The sequence below is a fragment of the Peromyscus californicus genome, unplaced genomic scaffold (assembly GCF_007827085.1).
Source record: "Peromyscus californicus insignis strain IS unplaced genomic scaffold, ASM782708v3 Scaffold_13__1_contigs__length_99412109, whole genome shotgun sequence".
NCBI classification, from domain to species: Eukaryota; Metazoa; Chordata; class Mammalia; order Rodentia; family Cricetidae; genus Peromyscus; species Peromyscus californicus.
Genome location: NW_026294424.1, coordinates 91,349,980 through 91,372,857, shown reverse-complemented (window position 1 = coordinate 91,372,857; position 22,878 = coordinate 91,349,980). Strand labels below are relative to the sequence as shown.

The 22,878-nt window shown below is 43.8% G+C and overlaps 1 long non-coding RNA gene across 1 annotated transcript in view; it reads right to left on the bottom strand.

Annotated features, from left to right (window-relative positions):
* The window catches only part of LOC128108664 (uncharacterized), a 251,201-nt gene extending 230,966 nt beyond the window's left edge, over positions 1 to 20,235 (bottom strand). Inside the window, exon 1 of the long non-coding RNA XR_008217574.1 lies at positions 19,967 to 20,235. This is a non-coding gene — a long non-coding RNA (uncharacterized LOC128108664). The remainder of the gene's footprint in view (positions 1 to 19,966) is intronic.
* Between the last annotated feature and the right edge of the window lie 2,643 nt (positions 20,236 to 22,878).

The window sequence follows — 22,878 nt, the reverse complement described above, 5'->3', positions numbered from 1 at the left end:
GGAGAGACTGTAATGTCCATGACAGAAGAATCGGGAAGCTGGCGAGGAGGACAGAAATTAAACCAAGGAAGGCCTATATGTTAAATCAAGAAGTCTGAATTTTAGCCTGTAACTGAGAGAAAGAAGCAAGGTTTCAATGCTATTTCAGTCTTCCTTGATGTCTTGAGCTGTGCTTCTAACCTCTTCAGAATGAGAGCCCAAGCTAAAGACACACTGTGATCAGGAAGCACAATTAGCAAATGACTCGCAGGCTGTAAGAAAGGCATTTCTCGATACAAGAGGTCACCTGAACAGCCATGAGAAGTGGTGTTTAAACATGACTCCTCACCAAGCAGGGCGGTACACACCTGTAATCTCAACACTCAGGAGGCCGAAGCAAGAGGATTCTGAATTTGAGGGCAGTCTAGACTACATACTGAAATACTGTCTCACAAATAAATTTTAAAGTAAACTCAAAATCAAATGAGTCCCATCAGCAAGGGGCAGTGTAGAGGATCTATGTTTCTGGGTATGCATGCAGTGTGTGTGTGTGTGTGTGTGTGTGTGTGTGTGTGTGTGTGTGTGTGTGTGAGAGAGAGAGAGAGAGAGAGAGAGAGAGAGAGAGAGAGAGAGAGAGAGAGAAGGAGATGGAGATGAGTATGCATGCAGTGTGTGTGTGTGTGTGTGAGTGTGTGTGTGTGATGAAGATGAGCCTAAATCAGGAACCACTGAGATGAAAAGAGATGCAGTCTTAGAACCATCAGGACTTGGAGACCAAGGTTGGTGCAGGATAGTCATGTGTCCTAGGAAAGATGAGGGAACAGCATGCCTCTTGGGAGTCAGAAAAAGACAGGAGAGGCAAGGCAACCGATGTGTGTGGAAGCCATCGCCAAACTGAAATGTACATGTACAGATCTGAACAAAGAAATCAGCATCCCCTAACACTGCTCGGCTCTTCTGCCCTCTCCTCCTCCTCCACAGTCAGAAATCGATGCTCCTCATAAGACTCAAATATTGCCACTGAAATATCACTGTGCCATTAAAAGTTATTTTCCCAGGCTTGGTGGTTTTAAGATTCTGAAGTGGAATGAATGTATTGTCCCGGTAAATTAGCTGCTGACTCTTCCCTGCCCTGTTTTCCCTCCTGCTGTCTCATTTGATTATTCCAGGCAGACCCATCTGTTTTCCTCCTTTGGCAAGCAGACAAGGAAGGAGGGATAGGAGTGATATTAAGAAAAAGGTAAAAGTGCTACAGTGCATCCTTGAAAGCCTTTCTGTGATAAAAGGACGGAACTTGGCCTAGGGAAGTCACAGAGTCAAGTTTAACTGCTTTCCTACCGGTGTGCTTTAGGAAGGGAGGGGGCAACGCATAACCTGGAAAGCTAGTTAGGCAATTATATTACTGCCAGAGAGTTTTATGAGACAATATCAGAGGGGAAGTAGAACGCAGCTATGTTAAACCACAAGCACGGGAGGAAAAAAAGATGGAGTCTGTGGAGGTAGGGGCAAATAAAGTGGGCAATGAGGAAGGCATTACTGTAATTGATGCCTAACCTTTCCCCTCTGCTGCATCTGAATGGGAGCAGAATGTCCCGTCCAACCTCAAGCCACCTGGAGCTTAGCAGGTAGACAGGGTCCTAGAGACAATGCCAGACAGGAGAGAGAGAACTGCTTCGCGACGGAAAAGTCGGGGCCAGTCAGTAACGGGTGACATGCTGTATAACCCCTCAAATGATGTATTTCAGCCTTCCACCGCGTCTGAAATGGCAGGTGGCAAAGCTCTGACCCCAAAAGAAAACAATTTGCACTGTTTGCACCCATGGGGGAATTCATGGAAGGTTACTTTTTCTTCACGCCTGGCAAGCACCAGTAGAGGTCACTGGGAGTAGGCACTTGGGGAAGAGAAATTTGTGTCTGCTGGGCCGCTCAGCTCAGTGGAGCCTTAGACACTCACAGGCTGTGAATTCTAATTCTGACTCTGCTGTTAATTTCCCATGGGATCTTGAAAAGATGCACTTCTCCAATTTCCTTCTTGGAGACATAGTCCTTACCAATAAATGATTAGGAAGTGGGCATGTCTCATTCCTCCCAACCAGCTCACCACATGGGGCCAATCCCCCAAATAATAAGTTAAGAATGTTTCTAAGTACAATTAAACTAGAAAATTAAAATACTGACATTTTCACTTCGACCCTAAGAGATTGATGTATTTTTCAAAAATAATAAGCATCAATGGAGTACAATGTCACAGTTCTTTGAGTGAAGAAATATGAAACAGTGTTCAAATGCCAGGCTTTATCTTATTCTTACTAAACTAAGAGAAGAAATGTTTTGTTGTGGTATGGTTTGGCTATTTCACACAGGGTTTCACAGAGCATAGCATGGCCCTAACTCCCATATTAGCCAAGGCTGGCCCTGACCTAATTGTCCTACCTCTGCCTTCCAAGTTCTGGAATTATAAGCATTCAATAACATGCCTGGCACAAGAAAATATTTCTCACTTATCTTTTTAATTCATGAGGGGTGTGTGCATGCCATAGTGTATATAAGGATGCCATAGTGTACATACAGAGGTCTGGGGACCACATGTAGGAATTGGTCTTATTTTTCCACCATGAGGGTTCTAAGAATCCACCCCATGTCATCAGCTTAAGGACCATCTCACTGATCCTCAAGAAAAATTTTAACATGTTAAGTCCTGAAGATACATGCACTGAAATTCTTCTCTTCCCCTGTTGTGACTTTCATTTATTTCATATTTATCAATACCTTCCATGCCTGACATTCACTGGGCACTCAAAATGCAAAGTGAACTAACTGTGATCAGACCAAAAACCCAAACAAAAGAGCCAGCAGCAACCATGGCCTGATTCCCTTTGCAGGAGATACCCAGAGTGGCAGACCCACTGGAACCCTGTGTAATCCTGACTACCTGCAGCCAGGAATAAGGATTGGGAATTACATCTAAATTTTCAGGCAATAAAAGCCAAGTTGAAAACCTTGTGTGGTGGTTATGTAACATTGAGAATGTACTTGCTGCCACTAAATGGTTAACGTGATTGACCTCATTTACTCTTTTCCAATTAACCCAGAACAGTCCGAGGATCTGTGTCTTGGGGTGGCAGGAAGGGGGCTCTCAGTACTCTGTACCCCTCAGGAAATCTCCTCTACATTCTTCATCATCTTACATTCTGACAATAAGAAGCTACTTGAGTCAGAGTACTGCCAGAATATTCAGCATCACCAGGCAGTGGTGGCACATGCCTTTCTTTAATCCCAACACTCGGGAAGCAGAGCCAGGCGGATCTCTGTGAGTTCAAGGCCAGCCTGGTCTACAGAGCAAGATCCAGGACAGGCACCAAAACTACACAGAGAAACCCCATCTCAAAAAAAAACAGAATATTCAGTATTGTCAAACATTCATTAGCTTGGGTGTTCACCAATGCCCTTTCCCACAGCTCAATTTCCCACATGAAACCCAATAGAGGAATTGTCTTGGCTCTGAAGTGTATTTTTCCACCAAAGTGCAGACAAGTGTGGCAGTTTCCAGCTCTACGCTCCTCTTGTGTAGTCTAGCACAGCAGAGTTTCCTTCAATTCCCTCACCTTCAGGACGCTCTTTCCCAAAGACAATTTGTCACTGATGGAGACACCATCCTCACAAGTGGGAGCAACGGCCTGGCCTGAGAAGAGAAAGGTGTCCTGACTGGATAAACAATCAGTGGCCTCAAGAAAGCTGAATTCTGCTTCTGCTTCTCACTGGATCACGAGACCAAGGTTTACCCTCCCAGCATCTCTCCATGTGAAAGGACAGATTGCAACATCCCCCATCCCCCAAGAACCTCACTGAAATTTAACAGATGAATTCCTGAGGGGACACACTATCAAAAAGATTTAAGCACAGCCACAGTATTTGGGTACTTCAGGAATTCAACCACTCTGGTTGGGATCCAAGACTAATCCAATGTATACAGCACTTTCCTTAAGTTTTTAGTGTTAGAGTCAAGTTGTTTATTTTAGGGTTCACTTGGCATCAAACTGACCCACAGGTTTCTTGTACCACTTTAAGAATGTAATCTAGGAGGCTGGAGAAATCAGAGTTTGGTTCCCAGCACCCTGTGGTAGCTTACAACCACCTGTAATGCCCACACTCAGGCACACACATTAAATAAATAAATAAATCTCTTTAAAGAATGTAATTTAGATGGTGATACACGTCAGCTTTGTAACTCACCTTAAGCTTCCTCTCCACTGGCTCACCAAGTTCACCGATGTCCATTCTTTAACCACGTGCCTTACGGGTCAAGTAGCGTCCATTCTTTAACCACGTGCCTTATGGTCAAGTAGCGCTCGCAGCCTCACCTCTAGTGACAGTTTGAAATGGGGGACTTCAGATCATTGCTTTTTGTGACAGCCCATCTATACACTGTGGTGAGTCTGGCAACATCCTGGCCTAGCCCATACTGCCAGAAACAATACTCCAAAACTATGACAGACAAAAGGCCTCTGGCCAGTGGCAAATGTCTCCTGGAAGGCGTAGCCCTCCCTTCCCCATCAAGAACCATAGCTGGGCTAGAGAGATGGCTCAGCCGTTAGAGGCTCGGCTCACAACCAAAAGTGTAAGAACCAAAGCATGGGACAACTGGTTTCTAGCTGCACAGTGAACACTGAATAACTCTTGCATCAGCACCATCATTTGAAGCTCCAAAATGACCATAGTCCCTCTTGCCTCCTCCATTTCAGGGTGCCCTCCCTCCCTTGAGGGATAGCATAACTCTTACCCAGAAGTCTGTTCTCCTATGGAGCCCATGCATGTGGTATTCTAAAAATTATCTGACTCAGTCCCTTAAACACGCCATCGTTGCTGAAAAGATCAAGCTATAAGTACTCAAATCAAGCTTGAGGGAGAGCTTGAAGATGATGAGGTTTAGATAAAATCAAAACTGACTAGAAACCTTCAATACATAGTGAATCTACAGAAACCCTTCCAGAAAACTCAGAGCAGAGAGAAATAAAGTGTACAATCTTTTCAGAAACTGTCACTGACTTCACATGGTCTCAACCCAAGGTCAGGGGACTCAAAGGCACTGCCCATGTGTCACATCCCATATCAAAGCCCCTAAGCTTTTACAGGAAAAAAAAAAAAAGATTCTTTCCAAAGCCATTCCTGTCTGTGTGGCCAGTTTGTCTCATTTCAGTCTGGATGGAACTCTTTCCCACCTCCTTCCTCCCTGACCAGATTCATAATCCTTGCAAAATGATGATGTGATTAAAATCCTCGAAAGCCTGGGGTTTCAGGAAGCTGACGCAACCTGTTTGTCTCTCGCCTTCACATTTCCCAGACCCTCTGATGAGTTTGGGGGAGTATTTCTTCCCAAATGCCAAAGAAAACATGGCTTTAGAGAGAAAGCCATTTCCCCACTTCCGGGTGCTCTCCACCCCTGCCATATTATTAGGCCTACAAATGAGGATGTTCATTTTAGGTTAAGATAAATCTATTTTCAAGTACCTGGAGCATGATCTGAGGAAGGTCAATTTTACGATAAATTAACAGCTCTATACATTCTCTTAATTGAGTAAGTAGCCATTGTGTTTTCCAAGGTAAGAGGCAGGTAAAGTCCAGGGAGTAAAATTTCAGTTCTTCCATCTCAACCACCACAGAGCATTGAGAACAGGAGCTGAAACCATGTGCTTAAGCCCAGACGAGTATTGTTAAATGTGACATGCTCAATTTATCATTAGTTATGAAGTGAGAACGGATGAATACACATTCAATTTAGTTCAGCTGCTTTCTTCATTTATCACACTCTTTCATCATCCATCATCCTCCCCTACCCTTTTGATTTGAACAAATAACACACTTTCATAAGTTTAATCTAATTAATCATAATTGTAAGGTAATGTTCCCTTAATGAACCATACATCTGATTTTATAAAGTTTGCTGCAATTTTAATAAAATGTGTTTCAGATAAAAATCTGCAACTGTTCTCTTTGAAGTCAGACCACCTACCTCATCATTTCTCTTCCTCTACTCCCTGTGGATGTATGTACACACACGCGCGCACACACACACACACACACACACACACACACACACACACACACACACACACTGTTTTCTAGGGCTGATGAAGATACAACACCCCTGCGAACCATCAGAGCGTGTGGTCTTTTATAGAACAACTTCTTTGGTAAATTGCAAAGCATTCATGGTTTTATGAGGTAATGTAGAACGTTAAGAAAATTAATAGAAGAACAGAGGGGAAAGTAACAGGGCTGAAAAGGACTCCTCTCCACCCTTACTACAAATCTGAAGTCAGGTCTTGATGGTCACTATAATGATAAAAACTCAGCCGTGCTTGCCTGGCCTGTGTGAAGCACGGGGTTCCATCCCTAGCGTGTGTAAACAGGGAGTGTGGGTGCAGCACTTGGGAGGTGGAGACAAGAGGATCAGGAGTTCAAGGTCATCCTTGAACTATAAATGAGTAACCAATTCAAAGCCAGCCTGGGCTGCATGAGACTCTGGGGGTGGCGGGGAAACTATACACTGGAGAAGCGGTCACCTGCGCGTGGGACAGTTGCTGTTGTCGCCTGCGAGTTATGGTACAGCTCTCAGAACCACTCTCTCTGGTGAAGCTCAGAAAAACAGCTCATGGGAGCGATGCAGACTAGATCTGCTAAGTCTTTGTTATTCCCTGCGTTTGTGTGGGAAGAATGCATTGCACCTTCACTGAGCCTGTGCAAGCTTTGGTTACGGTGATGAGAGCATAAGAGAATGCCTAAAGCCAAAGGACCCATTTGTAACACGAGTTGTTAGAAGGTCTTATTAATAAAAACAAACCCAGAGCCAGGTATTGGGGTGAACGCTGGAAGATCAGAGGAACAGAACAAGCCACAGCTAAGTTCACCTTGCCAATTCCTCAGCTGATCCTGTTTCCTCAAACTGGAAGCCTCTGTGTCCTCATCCGAATGGATCTCAGCTGAACTGCTGCAAAAAGCCTCAAAGCTTAACCAGCTCTAGTTCCTGGTCCTCACGCCTTATATACCTTTCTGTTTCCTGCCATCACTTCCTGGGATTAAAGGCGTGTGTCACCATGCCTGGCTGTTTCCAGTGTGACTTTGAACTCACAGAGATCCGGATGGATCTCTGCCTTCGGAATGCTAGGATTAAAGGTGTGTGTGCCACCATTTTTTGGCCCCTATATCTAGTGACTGTTCTGTTCTCTGATCGCAGATAAGTTTATTAGGGTGCATAATATATTGGGAACACATTATCACCACACCCATTGAAGCCCTTGCCTTCAAACCTCTCACTTTAAAGTGGAGCAGCTGAGTCAGCAGAGGTCAGGGGTCTAGCTCGTGGTAGGGGGCAGTGGGATCAAGGATAGACTCCCGGCAGGCATTCTAGTGCTATTTCCCATCAGGTCTTCATGTAGTCCCCTCCACACCACAGCCACCTCCCAGGTCTCTTAGCTGTTTGATCCACTGCCTCTCGTTAGGAAGAAAAACAGAAATTTCTTAGAGCCTGGGCCATAAATTTCATAAGCAGTAGCTATAGTATAGCACTTTATGAGTTGCGTGTCACACTGGCACTCACAGCCGCTCATGCCCGCTTGCAAAACCTAGGCAGGCTGCAGTGAGCATGTGCCTCCTGCCTAGCAATGCTGCCTTTGACTGAGTGCTGCTCTTTACACTCCCTCCCCTGGGCCCAGGGACCACTTCCCCTTTACAATCTCATTAGTGACACTGGGACCATTTGCCCTAGCTCTCTCCTTGCGTTCCTGACATTCTCAGGCCAGGATTTTTCTTAAATGCCCTTTCTCCGTGTGACGGCAGGACAAGATACTGGCCAAACTGAAGAATCAATTAACATAAATATAAAGAATAGGACCTATTAGTCATCCCCTCACTTTATGGTTTAAGGGCTGAAACCATCCAATAGTCCTGACATCCACCTTGGCAAAATGCTTCTCTGGCCTAGCACTGATTACAAATTTCATTCATTATCTACTGTGGAGCGGGTCTCATTAGAGATCAATGCATAAGAAATGACCACATCCTCACCAGCAAAAACACATGGCCCAGGTTAATTCTTTTCCAAACAAAAACCAAATCAATCTGCTGACACTACACTTCTCACACACTGATCAGTGTGAACCTCCAGTCTTTGGGTGGACTGTGATGGCAACTTAGCCACACCCATGAGAGAGTGGTTTTTACAAATCCTTGATGAAAAAAATTCCATGGCCAGCAATTTGCTCTCAGTTCATAATCAATGTATCTCAGCTGGAAAATTTGAGCCATTATAAGAACAAGGCATTATTAGTTAATAAAAATAATGCTATAGAATACTACTACCAAATATATCACTTTTTCTAAGCCAAGCTAGAAGACAGTATTGTGGCATTACATTATTTGGAAATTCATACGGCTATATTGCCTTTAAGACTAAATTGCAGGGACCAGAGAGATGGCTTGGGGTTGAGAGTGAGAGACCGGAACTCAGTTCCCAGTACTCACAGGCAGCTCACAACTACCTGTAGTCCCAGCTCCAGTAATTCTGACACATCTGGCCTCTAAGGACACCTGTTCTCAGCATAGCAAGGCCTTGTTTGTTTCTTTGTGTGTGTGTGTGTGTGTGTGTGTGTGTACACGAACACATACACACACACACACACACACACAAATTTTAAATTACAAAAACAAATCTTTTTAAAAATAGATGGTATATATATAGATAGATAGATCAAAATGTTAGCACTGTGTGCAGTAACTATGGGGATAATAACTCATTTATTCCATGAACCACTAGCACTCATTTGCTGTCACTATGTCAGACTTGGCCTGCACTATTTGCTATTGTCTTTGGTGCTTCCCGTGTACCCAGAGAGAACTACAGCTCAAATAGATACCTTCGGACAAGTGAAATTGAGTTTTCTTTATTTTCATTCTATTCATTTATAGTTGCAGTTCCCTACAAGGAGTGATTATTCCTTTGTGATAAGAAAAGCAGCAGTAAGTGTATTTCCACGTGTTATCTCATCAAGAAGTCTTGACTTTGGAATGTTCTCCTAAGAAACAGTCACAGCTAATGCCTTAAAGAGCCTGGTGAAGAGTTCATTCATCTGGGAAGTCACTGGAAATTAGATAAGAAACTTACATAATGCAAATCAGATATCACTGCTGCTCAGCATGCAAGCAGGTGTCTCTCTCCCAATCAATAGCTAATTGAACAGGTGCTGCGTACCAAGCATGCTAAAGTTCCTTGGGATGGAGGGAGAGGGATACAGTGAGAATAACATGAAAAAGAGCCTCTGGCTCCGAGGAAATGACACATTTTATTGGCGGAACGGAGCCCATGCACATGTGAGTCCATCTGCAATGCAATGAAATGTGAGGCAACACCTGTAAGTTAAGTGCAGTGGGAGCCGGAAGACGAGAATGAAATGCAATTAGTGTGGGGGAGGTCAGGGGAGGCTGCAAAGGGAGCTGACACCCTTAGAAGATCCATAGTTGAATTTTGATAGATGGAAGAAGTAGGAGGTCTTTTCTACATTTAACCTTGAATTAAAATAAAACTAATTCCCAATAGGCTGGCATTTAATCACTGCAGAATCAAAAGGCCAAGCAGGCTCGCTAAACATTCAGGGACAGATTTTTTTTTTTTCCTAAGCCAGAGGGCATGCAGCAGCAACAACAAATTACAAACTTTGCCCCAGAGTCCGCTGCTTGCTCAAGCCTCCCCTGCCTGGCCTGCAGAGGAGCGGCGACAGGTTCTGGGCATTCAATTTGCTTTTCTCCAAAGTGCATTCCACCACCTGACTTGCATACCCATACGTGATTATTTGCTTATTGTCTGTTTCTCCCAACCAGAAGGAAAGCTACAAAAAGGCCAGGTCTTTTGTCTGTTTCATTCCCATTTGTATCTTCCACACCTGGGACAGTTCCTAGTCTATGATAGACATTCAATAAGTCTTGTTAAATAAGTGAATGCCCCCCCCCCCCTACCGCGGGTGTAGCTCATCGCAAGGTATTCTACACTGGAGAAACATCCATAATACCAGAACAGTCCCACAAGACACATGACCCCTGTGAGCATGTGGATTTGGATCAACAAATTCTGAATATGCCACACGAATGTTCAGAGGTCCCCACATTCATTACCCTAAGAAGGATATTAGGAAGCCTGGGTCAAACCCTGCAGAAATTCCATCAACATCATCATATTTCCACAGTCCTTCATCATGTTTCCACTTAAATGCTGATTTATCCTTGTCCTGTTTAAAGCACTGTTCTACAATAAAGAAAATGTTCTCATCCCAGGTTCACAGGAGGACATTCCCACACCTTAGCAATTCTCCTATAGCTGGAAATGTCCCTGTGGGTCCTGGTGCATCTGTGTATCCTGTCTGACTTCATGCTAGGATGGGGCCTGGTTATAAGCCAGAAAGGCCAACTGTGTGACCAGAGAGCAGAAGTTTTGATCCAAGGGAGTCCATGCGATCTGCAGTGAGGGAAGGACAGATAGAACTACAGCCAATAGGGAATCAATGGGAGACCATTGAGGGCGGGGACACAATAGGACAGATAGAATTACAGCCAATAGGGACTCAATGGGAGACCAGTGAGGGCGGGGACAAACATACTCTTAGGAGATCATTTCTTAGCTGATGTGGGGCCCCAGGTTTAAGCTCCCGCAGCAGAAGGTGGAGGGGGTTCAGCACAAACACTGGGTACTGAGGCTTGGGTGAGCTTCCTAGTCTGTGCAACCACTGAGGAGCTGGAAGAGGGGTCTACCATGATTTCACATGTGAAGTACATGGAAGGCTGTGTATTCCAGACCCTCTAGATCTCACCAAGGTGTGTCCTTTATAACGAAACTGTCATTGTAAGTGGGCTATCCTGGACAAGGTGTGGAAGCCCCTGTATTTGTAGCGCATTGGTCAGAAGCACATCTGCAGCTAGCACTTAAAGTGAGAGTCACCCTCGTGGACCCTGTGCCCTTTTTTCCCTTTTCTTTTTTCTTTTCTTTTTTTTTTTTTTTTTTTTTTTTTTTTTTTTTTTTTTTTTTTTTTTTTTGGTTTTTCGAGACAGGGTTTCTCTGTGTAGCTTTGTGCCTTTCCTGGAACTCACTTGGTAGCCCAGGCTGGCCTCGAACTCACAGAGATCCGCCTGGCTCTGCCTCCCAAGTGCTGGGATTAAAGGCGTGGGCCACCACTGCCCGGCTTTTTTCTGTTTTTTAAGACAGGGTTTCACTGCACAGCTTATGGAACTCCCTATGTAGACCAGGCTGGCCTCGAACTCAGAGATCCACCTGCCTCTCAAGTGCTGGGATTAAAGGCCTGTGCTACCACCATCCAGAGGACACTGCACCTTTATCCTGTGAGGTCTGCACTAACTGTCGGTGGTCGGCATCGAACTTTATTACAGTGTCCAAGCCTGGGGCACAGTTACTCATCTGTAAAATGTCACATAAATGATAGTAAGAATTTAGTTAAATAACATATCACCTTTGGATAACTATTGCTTTAAAACCCCCCAATCAACATCCTTGCCAGAAATTATGATATGTATACTGTCATAGATTGTGTAGGTAGGAAAGCAATTTTTATATTAATTTCTTAACAGTACTTTAGAATAACACTCATTTTCTTGTCTCTAAAATGGGGATGAAAATCTATACCCCATGTGCCTTAAAGTACCATTGTAAATAAGTGGCAGGACAGTGGTGGCCCACACCTTTAATCGGGAAGCAGAAGCAGGCAGATATCTGAGTTTGAAGCCAGCCTGGTCTACAGAGTGAGTTCCAGGATGGTCAGGGCTACACAGAGAAACTCTGTCTCCAAAAGACAATAAATAAAGAAAGGAGACTGTCTTTGAAGTGTGTGCTCACTGTCAGATATGGATTGTTACGATAATGCATCCTAAGAAGCTATTGGATTTGAGTCTATTATACAAAATAGTTGTTCCGTATCATATCCACTCACAAAGCCTTTCCCACTACCTGGTCAAAATTTATAACGTGTTAGAAGCCAGTAGAGAAGACTGGGATTCTGATCCTGGGAAACCTTCACAGAAGAAAGCTGGGTCAATTTAAGACAGAAATAATTGAACAATCCCTTAATGTCTATCTCCTTTGCTAGGATATTTTGATAGAATGTTCAAGGAAAACTAGAAATTGAGTTAATAACAAGGTTGTTTAATGAGCAATTTTATACTAAGATGCTAAATATACTAATATACTAAATAAGTTTAATTAATTATTTCATTTCATAATGAGTATGTTATTTTTGGCTTTCCACAATACTCTAGACTTTTTAATGCTGCAGTCCAGAGATGCTAACAATTTTCCCAGGGTCATGGAGCTATCAAGGCCACCTGCAAACAACAATCTGGTCACAGACAAAAGTAGCTCATATTTACTTAGCGCTTCTGTGGGTCAAAGCCTCTCAGCATTTCACGTGCTTCCTTCCTCTCCTCCTCCCCCAAACTCTGTGAGGTCATAATGCTCACCAGTTGAGGATCTGGGAAACAAAGATGCCACAGAGCTCTTCACAGTCACTAAGAAGTGATAGAGCTAGAGGTCAAGCCAAGAGACACACGTGAACTCACCACGTACCCCAGCAACTAAGTGAGCTCAATGATACTTACCTTGCTGGGTCGGTGTGGAGATCCTGAAGGGGGCTCCAGGCAGAAGTGCTGAACTCCATGTGTGGCAGAATCTAAGAAATATGAATTGAATTTGCTCTTAAAGAGCCAGCTCTTAATTCTTGATCAGACTCTTTGCCTGACCCTGATGGGATAAATGAGGCTCAGAGTCTGTTATGGTTTCAATGTGAAATGTCTGCCACAGTTCACAGGGTTGAGCACTGAGCACCCTGCTGATGGCACCATTTTGGAGAGTTGAAGAATCTTCAGGAAGTGCAGTCTAGGGAGAGGAAGTAGATTGTTGTGGGGAGGTCATGAGAGCTGTAACCCAGACCTGCTTCTGGTCCCTGTCCCTCGCTTCTGCTCCACATGGGGAGTCACAGCCACTTGCTCCAAACACTGCAAATGCCTTTTACTCTGCCACGCCTTACTATCATGATAGACTGGAGCCTCAAACTGTGAACTTCCCTTAATGTATGCCGTGTGTCTAGTCACAACAAGGGAAAAGAGACTAATAAAGATTGTAATATCTATTTATCAGAATGTCAGTAAAAATCACTAAGTTAGAGTGTGGTTGAGATCTTGGGACAAGTTTGGCCTTATAGGGCTTAAGGATTATGTGATCTAAGGCATACCCATAAACAAGTAGTCACCTCACCTAGTCTTGGTCCTGTCAACCCAGGGCATCTGGTCACCTTATCTATATAACCTCCCTTTTAAGTCAAATATTCAGAATAAAATACTGTAGTCTTCCACTACATCTTAAAGTGAAGGGACTATTTTAGAGAGTCAAACTCACTGTCAAGTATGAGAACTACAATGCCTGAAATATAGGAAACATTCTGTACACATGCATCAAGTTGAACTGACAAATGAAAGAGGCGAAAATTATCATCCTTTGTCATTTTTGTTGTTATTTCTCCATATATGGAAATTGACTAGGTTTCTCTTGAAACTAGATTACTTTAAATTTTTTAATTCTTTGATATTAGGACACATCCCATCTAGATGAGCTCAAATTCATGGATGTCAGTGCATAGTTAGTATAAACATATGAACTCTTTCTAAAACCTGTCCTAGTAGCTGAGGAAACAGATCATCTTTGCCTTTGGTCCTTGCACTTCTCAGCAAATGGTCATGTACCAATGTCAAATCTAAATAGTCAAAGTACTGAGTATTGCTTCCCCACATGGTGATGGCGATCCGTGATTAGTCTGCGCTGTATAACTTAGTAAAGCACACTGTTTACATACGTGTGAAGTTGAGCTGTTACAAAGTGCCCAGTTGTGTGGAGCAGAAGTAGAGGAACCAAGTTCACATAATTCAACCAAATGCTTGAGAGTTTTGAGGGTTTAGCAATCAACTATGTTATATTGTCTGCACAGTTTCAAATTGCTGACTCACAGATGGACTTGTGACAAATACTTCTGTCCACTTTATAAAAGACTTTCCAAGCAGCTACAGTGTTTCATCCTCTTTTTGAACCTTACCACAGTGTTTCACACATTGAGCCAAGTATAAATGTCATTAGATTGAAACATGGTTATTTACTTAGATCTATAATATATGTCTGTATCTGTTCCCCAAAGGATAGAAAGCCTCAGTTTAGTGAATGGAACTCATTTCAATAGTGACAAATTAGATCCAACATTGGCACGGTTGTTACAAACGAAATCTTAAAAGAGAAAGACTGACATGAAACTAAGCCAGTTCAAAACATTTTGATTATAATCAGTTCAAATTTCCAAGCGATCTTTCCTATGGAGGATGGCCTACCAAGCAACTTTATGCTCAAGTGAACCACAGTTGAGGATAATCAGAGCAGGCAGAGATTTCCCTTCCTGAAACCCTAGTGTTAGGGCCAACCTGAATCAACTCCCAGCTCCACAAACTGAAAGACAATGGTGAGAAGCACCATTTGCCCACTCTGAATTAACTCATAAAGAATATCACAAAATGTTGAAAGATGAGTAAATGGATTCAAAGATGCAGAGGGCAGATGGAGCTAGACTAACAGGCAACAGGTTCATGTGAGGAAGAAATGAAGAGCAGAGAGACACAATTCCTGTGTGTCAATCTCTACAAGTATGTAGAGATGGTCTCTGCTCAGCACAAACCTGTCCTTTAAAAATAATAAGTATTATCTACCTCCTTGTGAAGGGTATCACATCATTTTCATAAAAATAGTAAGTAGGATAGCCATTTGCTGGCCGAGGGTATCTATTTTAAAGCATTCCTGCTTTGGCAAAGTTTGATTCTGCTGGGCACACTCTGCTACAAAGAAACCGACCAAACCTTGATGATTACTAAATAAGAACATAATTAATTATTTCTTCAACTGAATAGTCCTGAATTCTACCACAAATCAATCAGTTCTTCTAGCCTAAGAAGCTCTGACTCTATTTTAGCTCAATGAAAACAAAATCAATGAAGGCCAATTATAGCTCATCTCGTTAGAGTATGCAAATGGTATGCCATACAAATGTGCAGGAGAGGCTGGAGGAACAGACTGTGGGCTGCTACTGGCCCCTAGCTGCCCAGGACTCACAGAACAGCCGTACCTAGAACCTTCCAGCGAAGGCCAAAGTAGCCTGCCTGCCCGCCTTTCTTCCCACCTTCCTCCCTTCCCTGACTATGTCTTTGGAAGCTCCCATGCAGAAAGCTCCAAACTGGATGATGGAGGCTCTGGTGCAGGTCGGAGAGCAGATATCTGATATTCTGGGCTATTGATCTTTAGTCTAGCATAATATCTCAAAGCTCTTTTTTCTTATCATTCATAAGCCTACAGCCTGATTATGTGGTGCCTGGAAATTTCTAAACAAGGATAATGTATATGTCACAAAAGGCCAAGCAGGCCTCAGGGACAGACACAGGGTTGATATGCAATGAACACTAAAGAAATACAAAGTAAGACTAAGAGACCCACATCCCAGGGATTCCCTGGCATCTGCTGTAGCCTGCTCACGGATTTGAAATTCTTACCAACCGGACCTCTCTAAGGGTTATGGATTGAGACACTACATCTGTAGAGGGTCCCTACTGAAATGCAAAGCAACAGATGAGAAGAATGGGCCCCTCAACAATTAGTTCCCAAACATCAGGTATTTACACCCCACATCTCCCCCACCACACCCCACTGGAGTACTGCCCTGTAGTATCAATTATTCACTTGTATCTCTGAGTCTGAAGTACTCTGAAGTTGACCTCTCTCAATTTCCCCAGGAATGTCAGCTGCAGTTGGGACACACACACACCCAAGCACACTGCTGTGCCTAGTTCATGGGTGTCCTAGGAGTGCATAATTTGTGCAATGTATCATGATTTCAGAGAATATTAATACCAGGGAGATGTGAACCTTTAGATTCTGGAAAACAAAGTAATATTTTTCCCTATAAATCAGCTCACATATTTTACTTAATAAATTTCTTTTTTAAAGAAAATGTAAACACTGCCCTGGAAACCAGTATCTTTGGCATAAACAACAAAGATGTATAAATAATTGCAAGTAGAATAAAGGAATAAATTTAAATTCTAGCTAATATAATTAATCATGGTATATATTTTTATTTATGCCCCCCTCTTGTGTGTATATTATACTTATATCAAAAAAAAGCCCAAGAAATGATTTTAGTTCCAAGGGCTTTGAACCCAAAGCCTATACTTGCTTTAAAATGGAAAAATAGCCAGATATGGTAGTTTCTACCTGTAATCCCACATCTCAGGAGGCTAAGACGGAATAATCTTGAGCTTGAATGCAACCTAAGCTAGCTTGTAAGACCCTTCCTCAAAAAAAGAAAGAAGAAGAAAAAGGAAAGAAAATAAGAAAAAAAAGTTGAGGCTGGAGAAATGGCTCAGTAGTTAGGAGCACTTACTGATATCCAGAGGACCCGGGTTCAGTTCCCGAGACCCCACCAAGTGGCTCACAAGACTATATATAACTCCATCTACCTCCTGGGGCTTAATACCCTCTTCTGCAGTCTGAGGGCCTGCACACATGTGACATACGTTCCTACAGACATACAAACATACACATAAATAAAAACTATAAAAATAAAATGTTTAAACGCCAATAAATAATGAGAATTAGTAGTTTCAGAGAATTAGAAGAACTCTAGCAAGAAAGGAAAAGGAAAGGAGCTCTCTCCAGCAGCAAACCTGGAGGATTTGGGGGGCAATTCAGCAGGAACTCATTCATCAGGAAATCATTTTCGCTCTGTGTATCCATGTTTACTAGCGCCCAGTCATATATCCTGGGCCAGCATTCCACGGTGTCACTCTGTAAGCACCATTAACCTTTTTAGAATAGGTTTGTAGGAAGTCAGACTGTCCTTTTGGAAAACCACATAAAGGATAGTAGGTAATGAGACAGGAAAGGTGGGCTTTGGTGGCTGTGTTGGGAAGAAGCCTAAAGGGCCAGAAAGCCATTGGGGGGACGTCAGCATGAGCTAAGAGGGTCCTAGACTTCAAGAGGCAACACAAACTCCCCCAAACCTGGACAAGAGGTGTCCTGGGATGCTCCTGTAGGAACAGGAGCTTATCAGATTTTGGGAAGAATTAGAAATGAGCCTTATGGATCTATCAGTTTGGGTATCAAACTAAAAGTATCAATGAAAGGAATACCAGTCTCTTGCTGATTTGTGGGATTGTTGCTTTTTTTCATTTTTTTAAAATGAGTGTTTTGCTAATTCCTGAGTCTGACCCAGGAAAGGCTTTGCCACTGTCAAGGGTCTGAGGCCTTGGGGTCCTTGACATGGCACTGCCCACATCACCAGCACATGTTTACTCAGGACTTCATTCCTTACACATTCACTTAGGGCTTCCTCCACTCCCCACAGGATCTCACGACACTGCCCAGGCTGCTCTTGGAATTGTCCTGGAGTCCAGGTTGGCTTTGAACTTATAATTCTCTTGCCTCAGCTTCTCAAGTACCTGAAACAACAGGCCTGAGCTACAAAGCCTGGCTGGCCTTATTCTTTTATCTTTTAAGATGTGTGTGTGTGTGTGTGTGTGTGTGTGTGTGTGTGTGTGTGTGTGTGTCATGTGAGTGCAGGTGTCTGGAGGTCAGAAGCCAAAAGGAGGGTGTTGGGCCCCTGTAGAGCTAGAGTTAAAGGGGTTGTGATTAAAGGTTAAAGGTAAAGCCTCCTGATATGAGTGCTGGGAACTGAACTCAAGTCCTCTGGAAAAGCAGTAAATGCTCAAATCCTGAGCCATCTCTCCATGGCCTCTAATTCTCTTTCCTTTTACGGGGTGAGGTGATTGCCATATTTGTTGGTTTCGTTTTGTTTGTTTTTCAAGAGAGGTTTTCTCTGTGTAGCCCTGGCTGTCTTGGAACTCATTCTGTAGACCAGGCTGGCCTTGAAATCAAAGATCCTCCTGCCCCTTCCTCCTGAGTTCTGGGCTTAAAGGCGTGTGCTGCCACTCCCGGCTCGCCTGTGATTTTCTTACTATCAGTATATACAAACTCCATCGTGCTCCTCTCTGGGAAACAGGAAGGACAACTAGCCAGAACAGTCTTCACAATAACCTTTCTTAGACATCTCTCTTGTGATATCTCTTTCTTAAAACAAAACAACCCACAACCCACTTCTTTTAGCTGACATTACGGCTACACAGACAGAATTGAAGAAGCGAAGGCAGGCCAGGGGCAGCTTGCTCTACAAGCTGGTATTCCTGATCAAAATAGCAAAAGGATAGGAAAACGCAGAGTTCAGCCGGTTGTCCTGGGACTTTCTGGGTGTTGTTGTGCCATTCGTCACTTTCTGGTCATTTGCGTCTCCTTAGTGCTCCCTTCTATCACACAGCAAACAAAATCCGTAAGTACACTCTAACTACCAGCTGATCCCCACCGAGTGCCAGAGCGTGAGTCCTTGCCCTTTTCCTGCTGTACTCCTGTTAACACATCCCTCACTCATGTTCCCCTTTATAATAATAGCATTACATTTTGCTGACTCATATTCAGTCTGTGGTCCACCACGTTTCAGCCAATTCTTTCAGTACCGTGGATGTGAACCATCGGGGCCGCACACTTAGATACAGACTCTGATTTAAATCACCTGCCTCCTGCCTGCCTTTCACCTTTTCATTCTCCTCAGGTCTGCTTTACCTGTTCCCACAGCCCCGCTCCGCTCGCCCAATCATGCAGAAAGGTTTTTCAAAAGGCACTGAGTGCCCTGTGACCTTCTGATGTCATCTGTGAGCCTCCTCCTTTCCTATCTAATTAAAGGACAACACTCCAGTCTTCTTACACTCCTGGTGGAGAAGAAATGTTCTATTTCGCCTTTGGAAGTTGCGTGTCATTTCCTGCTTTAGTAATTCCAACCTTTCTTCCCTGAACTTTCCACAGATATTTGTCCTTGAAGTGCCCGCTCCCCCGGGCTCTTTCCTATGTCAGATGCAGTGCCATTCTTTCGGTAAACAAACTCGATTTTTTTTTTTTTTTTTTTTTTTTTTTTGCCTACCTCCCCAAATTCTGTAGATGTGTATGTGAGTCTGTTCCTCCCTTGGCCCTTGACAAAGTTCTGCTGATGCCCTTTGAGAACGCTCATGATTCGGTCACTAGGTGACAAGGAACACAGAAAGAGCCTAGAGATCATGGTAGAAAGCCCATCGTTGCAACGCTAAGCATGAACCCTACAGTGAGCTCTGGTCTGGAGTGCTGACATGTCAAGGGACGGTTATGATCCTAACAAAGGTACCATTTGGGGGTAACTGCTGTCAGGGTTGGTTAGGCATTCAGGTGCAGGGAGTGTATAAGAGATCCCAGGCCCATGGTGCAGCTCAGTGGGAGAGAGCATTCCCTTCCCACATAAGCCCTTGTTTGACATTGCTGGGGTGGGGCGTTTCTTTCAATTTTCCTAAGGATTTGTGAGAAAACAGGCCCAGCTTTTCAAAGTCTCTTTTAAAAAGTCCAAGTCTCACCAGGCATGGTAGCACAAGCCTTTAATCCCAGCACTTGGGGGCAGAGGTGGGCAGAGCTCTGTGAGATTGAAGCCAGCTTGGTCTACCTAGTGAGTTCCAGGACAGCCAGAACTACATAGTGAGACCATGTCTCAAAAAAGAAGGAAGGAAGGAAGGAAGGAAGGAAGGAAGGAAGGAAGGAAGGAAGGAAGGAAGGAAAAAAAGAAAGAAATCCAAAGTCTCTCAACTGTGGGCTCCTATAAAATAGTAAATAAATAAATGAGTGAATAAATAAGTAAGTAAATAAGAAAGAAAAGAAAAAAAGTTTAATACTTTCTTACTTCAAGAGGGAAGAACCAGGACACAGTCACAATTTGAACAAAGCAAAATCAAACCACAACAGCACAAATAATTCAATGCCCAGTGTCTGGGATTCACTCACGATCTGCTGGGCTCCTCCACGGGGCCTGGGTCACTTCTCAGGCTCCACCCTCAGCAGCACACACAGCTTGTCTTATAGACTCAGACCAGCTCCACTCTACTGCTGCTGCTGTTCTCAGAAGTCACCTCATAGTACTGCCATCTCCAAAATGCTGGCGTCTCTTCCTCCACCTGGGCTGCACTTCCACCAATAGCCTCTTTGGGGCTCTCTTTATGATGCAAAGCCTCAACTTTGCTCTATAGCCTCTTCAGTCTCGGGGGTTTCCACTGCTACTCCAGCCGTGTTGCTTGAGTTTTCCTGCCTGGCCCACAGTCAGGGCAAATCTCTCTCACCTGCCAGTCCCACAGCCGTCAGACCCGACCAAGTAAACACAGAGACTTGTATTGGTTTCAAACTGTATGGCCATGGCAGGCTTCTTGCTAACTGTTCTTTCAGCTTAAATTAATCCATTTTTATAAATCTATACCTTGCCACGTGGCTCGTGGCTTACCGGCATCTTCACATGCTGTTTCTCATCTTGGCGGCTGGCAGTGTCTCTCTGACTCAGCCTTCCACTTCCCAGCTTTATTCTCCTCCTTGTCCCGCCTACACTTCCTGCCTAGCCAATGGCCAATCAGTGTTTTAATTATTGACTAATCAGCAACACATTTGACATACAGAACATCCCACAGCACAGCCGCACCATTTCCAATGGTCTTGGTACATTGGCGTCTCACAGCCAAGCCTCAGCTGCTCTCCATGACCCCTTCATGCCTTCGAAACCACCTGAGAAACTCTTACACTTGACCAAGTATGGCTGCCAGCACAAGGTACAACCTGGGCCACCTCCAAACACAGATTCTCTGTGTTCTCAGGAAACATTTCCCAGATTTCACTTCAGTGATACTGGTCTCTTCTTAACCACAGCTGATTCTTCAGCCCCAGCTGACCAGCATCCATTTTTTCAGCAAAACAAGGTTTTACTTTAGAGATCCTGGTCTCTTTTTAACCACAGCTGAGATTCTTCAGCCCCAGCTGACCAGATACCACAGATTCTTTACACAGATGGCCCAGTGAAGTGCCCAGTAGAGTCTTTGCTTGCCTCTGAAATGTCACAAGCCAGGCCTCCACTGTCTGCACTGCTCTCAACATTCTAATCTTCTAAGCTCCTACAGAACAGTCTACTGCGCTCTCAATACTCAACGGTTCTTCTAGTCCAAAGTTCCAAAGTCCTTAAATAACTCTCCCCAAAGCAACATAATCAGACTTCTATCCAAGTCTCACCATGCTTCTGCTTCCAGAGATTTCACTGCTCAACCCAGAATGACTTCCAATGGCATTCCACTCAAGTTAAGTTCCTGGGAAGAATGCTGGTCTTCATAAAAGTCCAAATAATTCCAATCCTATAATAGAAATTCATCATGGGCATTTTTGTTGTTCTGATGGGTGAGTATATTAGTAAGGGTTCTCTAGAGGAATAGAACTTACAGAATGAATATATATATATACATATATATGGGGTTTATTAGAGTAGCTTACAGGCTGTGGTCCAGCTAATCCAATAATTGTTGTTTACCAATGGAAGATCCAAGAATCCAGTAGTTGTTCAGTCCACGAGGCTGGATGTCTCAGCTGGTCTTCAGTGTATGCCAGAATCCCAAAGAAGTAGGCTCTAATGCCAGTGAAGGAATAGACTTGCCCGAGAGAGCAAGCAGGAAAAGAGAGCAAGCTTCTTTCTCCCACATCCTTTATGTAGGCTGTCAGTGGAAGGTGTGACCCAGATTAAAGGTGGATCTTGCCACCTCAAAAGATCTGTATTAAAACTGAGTCTCCCCACTTCAAATAATTTAACTAAGAAAAAAATCCCTCACAGGTGTGCCCAGCTGCTCTGGCACAGATATAGTCAAGTTAAATACCAAGAATAGCCACCACCACAGGGGCATTGCTTGTGTGTGTGTTTGCTTTAGACAGATATCACTATGTAGCCCAGACTGACCTCAAACACATGGAAATCCTCCTGTTTCTGCCTCCCACGTGCTGGGATGACAGGCCTGAGCCCCCATGCCCAGACTTCCTGCTGCTCTTTCTATGAATACAAATAAAAAAAAAAAAAAAAAGAGAGAGTACACACCCTGCTTTCCTCAACTAAACTTCCATGGCAACAAAAGGCCATAGATCCCCTCAGCTTCTGCTCCAACCTGTCTGCCCAGCCGTCTTGCACTGCTGAAGTTGGGCCAATAAAAGCCACATATCTCAGACTCCTTTGCAAACATGTTCGGTGAGACTCAAATTCCAGCCTGTGTTGTGTGGAAGGGAGACACATCCAGCAGGTGCAGATTCAGGGAGCAGATCACAGCCCAAGCTAGTGAGGCTGAAGCCAGAATCCAGACTCCAGATCTTAGCCCCAGATGGATGTCTCTGGGGTTTGCATTAAAGGCAATGGCTTCCTGACCTCAGACTCACAGCTAAAGTAGCATGACCCTGTGACTAACAATAGGTCCTGGGGCCTGCTGGTTCTCCAAGGGCCTGCCTATGCCAAGTCACCTTGGGCTGTCTTTTGGGAAGCCACTATACCTCAGCTCTGATCCACATACACTCCCTCTGCTGCCTTTCTCTTTGTCAAAGGACTGAAGTGATTTTCGTTACATGCAACTGAACGCTGAGAACTCAACCCAGGAGTTAACTGCCAAAACTGAGTGCCCTCTGCCTTGCCACAGACAGAGTCCTATCTAAACAAGACATGTATTTCAAGGATTCTTATTTTATGCTACTTTAATGACTCCTTAAAAAGAACATAAAATTCCTTTTATGTCTCTTTGTCCTCTCTCCCCCATTTTTAGTCAGCCTCCATTTCCTGGGTCATGGTAAGCTCCTTGAAGTAGACGTGTTAATGCAAGGGCAATAAAAAACAAGACGTGCCTTGAAAATATTGG